Raw genomic sequence first — 12,500 nt, 5'->3', positions numbered from 1 at the left:
TAACGGGACGTAATTGTGACCCTAATTTTTGCTGAATCAATTGTTTTGTGTGAATTGAATGTGTGCGTGCATGATCAGGCCAGTGGCTGCAGTCACTCTGTCACATTTGGCAAGAAAGTAAAGGTTCATCACATGTTTATTTTAATTTTTCGGCCGAGCATTAATAATCAAAATTATGTAACAACATTTCTAAATATCCACTCACATGTAAAAGACACAATTTGTCAATTAAATAATAATTCTAAAAAAGGTGTCCATCTTGCACAGTGAGTAACCAAGCTGTTGATTTTTGGTAAATGTCCCAATGCAGAAACAGTTTTAATGCAATTTTTTATCACCCTGTTTATAACCAGAACAAGTAACAACAAGAAGGGCAAAGCCCATACGACTCACATGCTTTACACATTTTTCCTACCAAAATACATGTGACCTTGACCCAAGGTCAAGGTCATCCAAGGTCATGCAACACAAAGCTGTTAATTCAAGACATAGGAAGTACAATGGTGCTTATTGGCTCTTTCTACCATGAGATATGGTCACTTTTAGTGGTTCACTACCTTATTTTGGTCACATTTCATAAGGGTCAAAGTGACCTTGACCTTGATCATATGTGACCAAATGTGTCTCATGATGAAAGCATAACATGTGCCCCACATAATTTTTAAGTTTGAAACAGTTATCTTCCATAGTTCAGGGTCAAGGTCACTTCAAAATATGTATACAATCCAACTTTGAAGAGCTCCTGTGACCTTGACCTTGAAGCAAGGTAAACCAAACTGGTATCAAAAGATGGGGCTTACTTTGCCCTATATATCATATATAGGTGAGGTATTCAATCTCAAAAACTTCAGAGAAAATGGGAAAAATGGGAAAAATAGCTGTTTTTTAGGCAACATTTATGGCCCCTGCGACCTTGACCTTGAAGCAAGGTCAAGATGCTATGTATGTTTTTTGGGGCCTTGTCATCATACACCATCTTGCCAAATTTGGTACTGATAGACTGAATAGTGTCCAAGAAATATCCAACGTTAAAGTTTTCCGGACGGACGGACGACTCGGGTGAGTACATAGACTCACTTTTGCTACGCATGTGAGTCAATAAAATGCACAAAAGAGATTTAATTATTATAGCACTCTTCTTTGTGGGAATTCATCTTTAGCACAACACATATTTTATCAAAATTATCTCCCCTTCAGCCAAGTTAATTTCTATGATTAGCTTTGAAAGTGACCATGCCTACATGATAACATCAGTACATGAAAAAAACCTGTAACCTGCATCTGGACAAGAACCTAACTCTGAACAATCAAGTGAGACAATAATTGTCCCTATTATTGACCAGAACTCTACCCCAATCTGACCTTGAAATTGATTAATGCAATATATCAAGCTGACTTGATGTCATCCAACCCTGTATGTGTGTGACTTTACATAGAAAAAGTTATTTAGTTACAAAGATCTTATTATTTTTTTTTTTTTAAAGAACTCAACCCCTCTGTGAACTTAAAAGTTTATGAGGGTCAACTTGACATGGGTCACATCTAGAGGTCATCCAACTTCAATAGCCTGTGAAGTATCAAAGATCTAGCTTTAAAAACATTTCAGAAAAATATGAACACATGCTTTTGCAACACATCCTCGATATTTGTCAAAAATGTGATTTTGAAAAAATGCCACATGTGGTCATGTTTGAAATTGATCAAACCATAGCAGTGTGTTAACTTTGTAAATTCTACCTTGAAAACCATCCAACCAAACAACAACTTTCAATTCTGTCTACCCATTGTAAGTCAGCCTGATTAGTCACCAGGGCCGGAATGTATGTGTCCAGGTCTATCTTAACCCGGGATAAAAGCTTAGCTCGGTCTATCTATCCCCAGGATATCATCGATACTTTAGCGCAATGCATGAGTCGAGACTACAGAAAAGATAACTAACCCGAGCATTCCCCTCAATCTATTTTTGGCATGGGGATTTCCGAATCTCTGCGCATGATAGAATGTCAAGGTTGTTCTAAATTCAGGAATCCGCGTTCGAAAGGTGACGTCGCTCTGTTCTAAATGATCAATGTAGACGTTGACGTCATGAAAAGCGTGACGAAATGTTTCTTTGAACTGGGTTCCGGTCTTGTTCTCGTGCCATTGTTTTCTTCGCGTTGTTGTTTTCTTGTGCAAATTCACATTAGGTAAGGCAAAATGCGGTCCAACAAGGACATTTGTTCTAGGATTCAAGTGAAGTAAGTTGGAGGGAAAGGGAGGGGCTGGGTTCAAATTCGTTTTTAACACCGGCAGTGGTCACACTAATCAGCGCGGCAAAACCGAAAAGTTTTTAACACATACATCAAACAGGTTATTCCTGTGTGTGAAAACACGGTTTCTTAGCACTTGAAGTGCGACCGCCGCCATGTTGTTTTTGAACTAACCCCGGGATAAGAGACTTATCAGTTCTCTATCCTCGACACATACATTCTGGCCCAGGTGAGTCAAAACTCACTAAATGTTCAATGGAGAGTATTCAGCATGCAACCAGAAAGTATATAGTGTGGCTTATGTCCCTTTTTTCCAAACAGGGTTACAATCATATATGGCAATAATCAAATGCAATGTTCTCTGTCCTCCACATCTGTTTGATTTGTGATTGGTGTCCAGATTATTTGCTACAGGCATCTGATTAAGTTTATAGTAGCTGATGTCCGGTTCCCTTAGCCAGTGACATATATATGCTTTCCTGTTCTGTAACTTGTATTCATGCTCGCCGATGGCACCCGCTGAACAGTTCTGGTTGTTCTCTAATGGCATCTGCTTTGACGTCTGTAAGTGGTATCAAGGTCCTTCACCATGCACATATCTGCCGGGAAGTCAACAGGAGGCTCTCTTGCATATGACACCCACACCAGAGCATGGAATGAAACCTGCAATGACACAGCAGTATGACTATGAGAAAGCATGCTAACTGAAGCAAATAGGGCCATACTTTAACACTTTCTACCCCACCTATGTTGACCAAGTTATCTTTAGCCGAGACCAGCTGTGCTGCAGCAGGTCACTCAGAATTGTGGTAACTGTGTAGGAACTGTGCTGGAATGCAGGCGTTAGATCGACATTACAGGAAGTGACTGTGTGTACAAATATATCTGTACCAGGTCAGATTGAGCCATATGAGTGGGTACGAATATATCCGTACCTGGGAGACAATGAGTTAAGAGAATGATAATGAAAGCTAACTTAAAAGTGCTGTGGCTTTCAGTGCATATCTAACTTATAAAACTAAGGGCTCCGAAACAGCTGCACCGACTGAGACGGTGGTGGGCGTTTGAAACGTGCTGGTGCGTGTGTTTGTGCTTGCATGTGTGCAGGCGTGAATGTGTTTATCAGTATATCTGTGTGTGTGTGTGACAATTTATTAATACAATAAATGTATATACATCTATACACACCCAAGAAGATAAGGTGCTCAGCAGGTCTGCACTCATGTACGTTGATCCATTATGTCGGAAACAGGCAGAACTGGATCCTCCACCCGACAGTCACTGCTGCAGTGCTGCTCTCAGCTATAAGCAAGAGAAAGCAGCTTGAGTGTTTCATCGCATATAATTCCAGTGTTTGCATACTCCATAGCACCCCCCGCGGGTTAGGGGGAGTCCCATATTGGTTGGGACGAGAAACAATTTACCCGATGCTTGCCAGCATGTCGTAAGAGGCGACTAACGGTTCTGTTTCTCCTTTTACCCTTGTTAAGTGTTTCTTGTAAAGAATATAGTCCATGTTTGTAAAGATTTTAGTCAAGCAGTTTTTAAGAAATGTTAAGTCCTTTGTACTGGAAACTTGCAATCTCCCAGTAAGGTCATATATTGTACTACGTTGCAAGCCCCTGGAGCAATTTTTTGATTAGTGCTTTTGTGAACAAGAAACAATTAACAAGTGGCTCTATCCCATCTCCCCCCTTTCCCCTATCCCATCTCCCCCCTTTCCCCGTCGCGATATAACCTTGAATGGTTGAAAACGACGTTAAACACCAAATAAAGAAAGAAAGAATACTCCATAGCGATTAGCTGAAACTAAGTTTTCTATTTAGCTAAAACTATTAGAGGAATACCAAAGGGGTGGCATATATGTCATCCAAAATGTAAGGCAATTTAAAGTGTGATTGACGGACAGAAGCGTTTCAATGATACAAATAGAGAACACTACATGGCCTACTGTGTGTTACCAGGTTTACAAAAGTAAAAGTGAATATTTCAACATTTGAAAAGCAATAAGTGTAAATCTGGTGCCACACAGCAAGCCATGTAGTATTCTGTTTTCATCCTATGTACCGGAGAGATAACCCATGTAATAACTAAACCATACACCCACATGTGGGAATATCATTGAGGTCATGTCAAGCTAGTCTGGCAGGGACCTCATATTCCACTGCTCATGATTACAAAGTCACAGATGCTAAGTCATTCTTGCAACACTTTTGGGCTTGCCATGAGAATGAAGTTTGTCTCGGAGATTTTGCATAAGCAGTGGAAAATGACATCCCTGTCAGGCATGTTGTTTAAACCAACCTCATTTACATGATAGACACGCCTGTGAAGAGATGGTTCATTTATCACATGGGTGGTATCTCTCAGGTAGGCAGAACAATATATCTAATTGCACCAATTTACCTCAAGTACTCAGCAGGTCTGCACACATGTTGATCCATTAGGTCAAAAAACCACCAGAACTTGATATGTTGCCCAAAAGTCACAGATACCGTGGAACCCCCAACTAAGGATCCTGAAAAAATAATTAAAAATGAAGAGCCAACACTTGTACAAATGATCTGTCTTTGTACATACAAGCACATGCACAAATAAATCTGCTTGCACTATGCTGGCTTATAATAGGCATGTGTAATAAAAATGATTTTGGGGGAGCTTCTCGATTCAACGGGAACTTTTGTTGTTGTCAAAAGCAATTTATGCCTCACACATTCTCTCACTCTAAGACTGAACTATGCATTCAAAATAACAAAGGCTAGTTTGTGAAAAGACACTGATTTGAAACGAAAATTTAAAATCAATTATTATATAATCTGTTCTGGGGCTTTTTTCCAGGTCTTTTAATTAAAAAAAAAATTTCACAAACGATAACGGACACATTTTTCAATCCAATGAATCTTTGCAGCACTGTTGGCCGGACAGAAATGACAATATGTTGACAAAGCCGTGATAAAACCATAGCCAGTCCTACCTTGGCGCAAAGAAGTATGAATGGTCTCTGTGTACTCTACAGTCTCTGAATGTGGCCCTATGTAAAGCACTTGCATGCTTTTCGCTAAGGCGTTTCTTGACAGATTCTTCTGGATTTTAGCTTACTGATTTGCCGTAAATGTGTCTAAATTTATGCCAAAATGCAAACAAATCAGCAAAGAGGCATAAGCGAAAGAAAGCAGTTTGAGCTTCATGGCTTAAACTTAAACTTAAACCAGAGTTAGTATTGCGTTCTAGTTTAAACAATCCTTGGAGGGTATAGGAACTGCATGTGTCATACAAACTTTCAGGCGATCAAAAGTGGGCCTTTTAATAATATAGATACAAATATGTACACACCCAGGAAGCTCAGGCGATCAGCAGAATCTGCATACATGTTGATCATCCATGAGGTCAGAAAATGAGCTGAAGTTGATCCTTCACCCAACAGTCACTGCTACAGTGTAGCCAACCATTTAGAACTCTGAAAAATATTTAAAGTAAATCTATTAAAAAGAAGAGCAAATATTTGTACAAAATATCTGCTATTGCATAATAATGAGGTTGTTCTTTGCTACTGGTGACAAGTGGGGGTCATGCTGCTCACACAAACATGCACATATTTCAATACAGTCCAGGGGAGAAACTGGTCACAAAGCACCCACTACATAAAAGAGAGATAGTAAAATCACCACAATCAAAGAAAATACTACGATCATTCAATACATGCGAGTTGTTCTTCAGTACTACTGACAGAAAGGGGGAAAAGTGGTCAAAATTCAAATCTTTAGTTTTGTTTTTGAAATATAGCTTTTCAGAAAGCAGAAATACTGCAGAAGCAGAAGTATCTGATGTACATAAGAAAAAATCACTGGTTCACATGGTTCTTAAATAATCTAACTTTTAAAGCTGGTTCTTGTGTGTCTGTGTGTATGTTTGTATGATGACGATAGGACCCGAAACGACTGCACGGACTGAGACAGGAATTGCAGAGAATGTTCTTTGCCACTCGAGTCATGTCATAAGGTAGATCTACTTTTGGAATAGTAAATTTGAAAGGATTCTTTAAAAAAACAGCGGAAAACATTATATACCCTGTGAGCTATCGAGGATCCTCCCCGTCTGGGCTGTCGAAACATGGTCTTGTTAAAAGACGTTTTCAAATGGTTAACGGGGAGATACACTCGAAGCACATGTAGCGAAGTTATGTTGCCAAATCATGACAGATCAACATTTCACAACACGGATCGATGCATACAGTCGAAATAGATGTGACTTTCAGACGACCGAAGACTACTTACTAGCAGACGACAAGATCTAAATATTTAGATCAGTGAGAGCAATCCGTTGAAGAACAGTTACTCCGCTTATTCGTCTTCAGTTAAGCTTATTTCCCCTGCCATAAGTTTCCTTGCAGATCTGCAGTCGCGTAGTGAAATGAACTAGTGTCATCGGAAGATTCTTCTCAGTCAATGATCAAAGCACAGTAAGTTCTATGCTGACAAAAGTCACTTTTGGAAAACACGACCATTGACTTCATTTATGAGCCCAAAGGTAACAATATCGACAAGAATGTACGCATTTGACATTAAATGAAACATTCATAGACAGTTTCCAACTCACCAGATCTGCCAAAGAGCCTTCATTCGTGAAAAACAATGATTTTAATCCGACAGGTACATGTATCGGAAACAATCTCTTGGTAACCAGCTGCGTTTCTCCTTCGGAAGCGACGTGACGGCGCCACATTTGTTTGTTTATGGCTGTTTATCGCGAAACAACACAGTTGAAAATTGTGTGTAAAATATCATAAATGTGTGGCGTGTAATCTCCGAATCAGTTCATTATCTGCGTTTCGATGGTAATTCAGTTAGCGTGGAGTTACTTTGAATCGAAGGCGAAGGTAACCTGCGTTGCATGTGGGACCGCGTGAGCAAATTTAATTGCAATATTTTATACAGGAAGTAAATTTCAATGATTCTGGCTCAGTCTTGTAGATCTGTTATGCAGTGTTTTGGAAGTGTATCTGCTTTTCTACTATGAAGCACATTTGGAGTGAAACGCTGATCGAAGTGGGGTACCCTATGTGGGACATCAGCCGTATGCAGATTACGCCTCAGAACACTCTCGCATTTCACAAAGACAACAATAATTTGCAACATTTCAAGGACTGCATCCGTTTTATAAGATACTATTTAAACAAAAACAGCACAAACACGACTATTATCAACAACACAGAACGGGAGGTAAGTCTTCAAAGACGCACCAAGTGTGCGTTCCCGTTTTTGGACGCCATTTTTGCTAGCATTTTCACAGTAAATCTTAATATTTCCATATTTATTGAATGAATTTGGTATTTTCTTGATTGTGCCGATTCTCCTATCTCTCTGTCATGTACTGGGTGCTTTGTGACCAGTTTCTCCCCTAGAATGTATTGAAAAATGCGTCCGTGTGAGCTGACCCCCACTTGTGACCAGTAGCAAAGAACAACTCATATGGTAATATTAAAATTTATTGTGAAAATGGTAGCAAATGTGGCGACCCAAAATGGAAAAGAACACTAGGAGTGTCTTTGCCGACTTACCTCACGTTTTATGTTGTTAATAACAATCGTATCTATGTTCTTATTGTTTAAATATTATCTAATAAAACAGAAATGTTGCCATTTATTAGTGTCTTTGTGAAATGCGAGTGTGTTTCAAGGCGTAACCTGCATAGGACTGATGTCACACTTTGAGTACCTAACTTTGATCAGCGTAACGCTCCAAATGAGCTTCAAAGTAGAAAACATATACACGACCAAAACACTGCATTCAAAATCTATAAGACTGAGCCAGAATCAATTAAATTTACTTCCCGTATAAAATATTGCTATCAAATTTGTTCATGCCGTCACACATGATGCGCAGGCTACCTCCACTCACACTGAATTACCCTGGGAACGCACTGATTCGGAGATTACACGCCACACATTGATGATATTTTATACACAAAGTTGAACTGTGTTGTTACGCGATAAACAAACAAATGCGCGCTGTCACGTCGCCATGGAGGGAGATGTGCAGGTTACCAAGAGATTGTTTCTGATACCCGTCTGATTACAATCATCATTTTGCACAAGTGAAGGCTCTTTGGCAGCTCTGGTGAGTTGGAAACTGTCTATAAATGTTTCATTTAATGTCAAAAGCATTCATTCTTGTCGATATCTTTGCCTTTTGGCACATAAATGAAGTCAATCATCATGTTGTCCCAAAAAGACTTCTGTCGGCATAAAATGTATGGTGCTTCATTGGCTGAAAAGACTGGACAAATCTTCCACTGCAGGGATGTCGTTAGGCGTCGGACATCGGACATAGACCGATTTAGAGGCTCAAATGTCCGATTCACATAGCCGCATGGCGGTCAGATGTCCTACGGTTTTGAACTAAGCGCTGGCATTGTCCGATAAGAAATCAATTCCTTCGGACAGCGCGATATTCGTTAATGTTCCTTTCAAGATACACATTTTCAAAAAGCGACCAAAGCGACCAAGCACTCTCGCATACAGGTGCACTGAAGTTGTGCAGTGCGGATCTTGCGTTTGGGTGACACCCGTCTGCAGCACATTAAAGTTAGGAGTATGGGAGACAACTCCAACTGACTAAGTCTTGCTTCTGCTTTCAGTTTGAGACATTTTGACGAAGCGCACTGAGTTATGCCACCAAAAAAAATCTAAAGCCTGCCAAAGTTCAACAAAAGCTGAACACATTTGACTATTCAACGGCATCCTGTGCTACATTAGGGTCAAAAACAGGGGGAAACACGGCGAGTGTCATTCTTGAAAATGAAAAAATCCTGACGTCCTATTGAAATTTCTGAAAGCGGTCAAATGTCCTTTTGATGCTGAATATATATCTAGGACATTATTTTGTCCTTTTGGTATGAATTTGTAGCAACATCCCTGCACTGACACTAGTTGATTTCACTACATGAATTACAAACCACAGATCTGCAAGAAAACTTAAGTTGGTGTCACACGGGCGATTCAATCGTGAGATTTATTCCCGCGATCCAATCAGGAGCTGATCGCAGATCAAATCGTAAGCCAAATGTAGTTCAAACTTGTTGAAGATCGACTGTCCTTCCCTTTCTTTAAACACTCTCGTAAATCACAAAACATCTGCTGAACCTGTTACATGATAATTGTTATACTGACGGGCGCTGTGGCGTGGTGGTAAGATGTCGGCCTCTTAATCAGAAGGTCGAGGGTTCGAATCCCGGTCGCGGCCGCCTGGTGGGTTAAGTGTGGAGATTTTTCCGATCTCCCAGGTAAACTTATGTGCAGACCTGCTAGTGGCTTATCCCCCTTCGTGTGTACACGCAAGCACAAGACCAAGTGCGCACGGAAAAGATCCTGTAATCCATGTCAGAGTTCGGTGGGTTATAGAAACACGAAAATATCCAGCATGCTTCCTCCGAAAGCGGCGTATGACTGCCTTAATGGCGGGGTAAAAACGGTCATACACGTAAAATTCCACTCGTGCAAAAAACACGAGTGTACATGGGAGTTTCAGCCCACGAACGCAGAAGAAGAAGTTATACTGCATCCTACAATTGTATGTGCTGCTGTAATTGAACCAGGCTCCTTTCTGTGCACAATTGGTTTTTGTTACACCTGTGTCAGAATGCAAAATTATCTCATATTTTTTTTAAACATTTTACACATAGAAAGAGCAGCCAGGTCGTTGAGGTTGGTATATTTCCTGGAAGGATTATCCTTTCCCGTGTAAAATATTATATTGGTCTCTCAAGTGATTTACAAGAGAGTGAAAACTGAAATACTCACATATGTTCACTGTCAAACAGAAGAGTGCAAATTGTTCCATGACATTTGCTTTACACCCTTGGAAGTCTCCCAATCATTCCTACTTGTTTTGCAGTTTCACAACCTGCAAAATAACAATCAAACTAAGGTAATGATCTTCTTCCTCCTCCTCAGTCTCTTTCTACAATAGAATAAAGATTAAAAATCTAAACTAAAAGAGTGTTTTAAAGTAGTAATTATATCAAATATAACTGTTAATCAAAACTGCACACAGTTAGAAATCTGTACGTATACAACAAACTTAACAAAAACGAATTCCTAAAGAAAAACTGCCAAAACACCTTCTTCTTCTTTCTTCAGACTGCCGCCTTCATCAAAGTGAAGATTCTGCAGAGAAAGAACAGTTCCAACAGCCAGGCTGCATATCTGCATACACAGCAGCAACAACAAACAACAACAGCTGCGAACGGTTACGTTGTCGAAGCAATGCTAATGCAGCAGAACAAATCAAATCAAAGAGTGAATCATACAACTGAACTTCGCTTGGACCAACGTACAGGGAGGGGGGGTTTGCGGTGTGTTTAGCGGGCTGCGCATGCAAACTGACACAAGATCAAGATGATCATGTGCCTGTGGAAAACACAAACGCAGACCAGCAACAACTAAATAAAGCGTACTGCACAAAAGACATCAACTTGATCAAGATATATATATACATACTGCAATGACTCGGTGCTCTCTTGTAACCAGTAAAGCCATTATTATGAAAGAAGAAAAACTGCTCAATAGGAACAGGAACTTCGCTCGAATGTCGCCATTACGAATCGCAACGAACGCTTCTTTTCTTGACAGACTTGTCAGCTGCTAAGTCACATGACACATTTTCGATCACATGTCTTCTGCTATGATTACATTAGGGTCGCTTGGTTCAGCTTGATGCAAAAAAATGAAACAACTTTTATTGGTACACGGCGAGTAGGTGGTGTGCTTTCTGTGTATAGGAATTGCTGTGGGTCCTTGACTGCCAGCTACTGAAGCCGCGCGCGAGGCAATGGGGCGTTGCTCTACTCTGACCTTTTATCGGCCACGCACGGTCCGATCAGTACATCCTCACTGTTATCCCCCCACCCCCCCTCCCCTTCATTTTTCTCCCTATGAATTTTGTGTGTGTGAAAACATGTAACAGACAGTCCCAGGATTCGTATGTTTAAAGTGAGATGATATGGCTATTGGTAAGCAAGTAAAACTGACCATGCATACAGCCTTTATCAAATTATTTTGTTACCTTTTTTCCCCCTCCAAACTATACTTTTATTTCAAATATTAAATTTTCGTTCTTTTTAGATCGGGCCAGGAACTCCACACGCAAATTTCGTATACTTTCGCCGGATCAGTTTTGAAAGTTCCCAAATGTAAAATATGCAACTATGATGCTAGTGACATACGATATGAAAGACAAAACAAATCCTTAGCAGAAAAAAACAATGCTTCTGCGGATGATGACATTATTCAAAGTTGCTGCAGAAAAACAATTTTCTTCTGCAGCGGCATTTCTGTTTTTCTGCAGAATAACCGAATAAAGTCATAATCCGCTAAGGATACAAAACGATAGGGAGAGAAACACAAAGAAAAAGAAGAAAAAAAGGGGGAGTGTATCAATTGAAACCTTTCTGAGAAAACAACCACCCAACCATTATTGAACTATGATGTTCTTCGTGCAGCAGGGCATAAAGCCATCACAAGTCCATCGTCAGTCCTCATCGAGGTGCCGGCTGTGGGGTGTGTGTAGAATCTGCGCAGAAATTAAACAGGCAACCTGAACAGCTGTCAAGCCATTATATTGTGATACACACACACACACACACATACACATACACACACACACACACAGTAACTGTACACAGCATTGTGAAATGATTTAGAAGAGAGAGAGAGAGAGAGAGAGAGAGAGAGAGAGAGAGAGAGAGAGAGAGAGAGAGAGAGAGAGAGAGAGAGAGAGAGAGAGAGAGCACGCCAATGCAATCGTATGTAAGCATCATTTGGTGGTCGAAGCAATGTCGCGGTACACTGTGAACCTGTCGGTTACAGGATTTGAACCCCCCATGAACCCATGCACCAAAAGATAACACAAAAGGAATTATGACCGTTTTCTTTCTTTTTCTCCTTGTTAATTTCTTAGTGACACTGTTTTATGTATTAGGAAAAGCAACTGAGTACGGGGCACCATGTGTTTATTAATTCTATATTGTGCATTCTATGCATGTAATGTGTTCTATGCATAGAGAATGCATTCTATACGCATAAAATAGCTTTCTTTGTGCATAGATCTAGAATGCATTATCTGCCCACAGAAAGCATTCTTTGCATAGAATGCTTTCTATGTGCATAGAATGTATTCTTTAGTATTATGCATTTTGTATGTGAACCAACAATTCATTTGTATAACATAAAATGTTTATTCTCTACGTCGAATT

At 40.1% G+C, this 12,500-nt stretch overlaps 1 long non-coding RNA gene across 2 annotated transcripts; it reads right to left on the bottom strand.

Moving 5' to 3' along the window:
- Positions 1-118: 118 nt before the first annotated feature.
- Positions 119-11,872, bottom strand: LOC138975139 (uncharacterized). Of its 2 annotated transcripts, none has more exons than XR_011458521.1 (6): positions 11,718-11,872; positions 10,048-10,150; positions 5,583-5,706; positions 4,656-4,767; positions 3,438-3,551; positions 119-2,912 (listed from the first exon to the last, which is right to left on the bottom strand). It is a non-coding gene; the product is annotated as an uncharacterized lncRNA (long non-coding RNA). The 2 variants fall into 2 exon arrangements; XR_011458522.1 differs by lacking the exon at positions 11,718-11,872 and adding an exon at positions 10,747-10,932.
- Between the last annotated feature and the right edge of the window lie 628 nt (positions 11,873-12,500).

The sequence above is a fragment of the Littorina saxatilis genome, linkage group LG9 (assembly GCF_037325665.1).
Source record: "Littorina saxatilis isolate snail1 linkage group LG9, US_GU_Lsax_2.0, whole genome shotgun sequence".
Classification (NCBI taxonomy): Eukaryota; Metazoa; Mollusca; class Gastropoda; order Littorinimorpha; family Littorinidae; genus Littorina; species Littorina saxatilis.
This window is presented reverse-complemented; position numbering and strand designations above follow the sequence as displayed.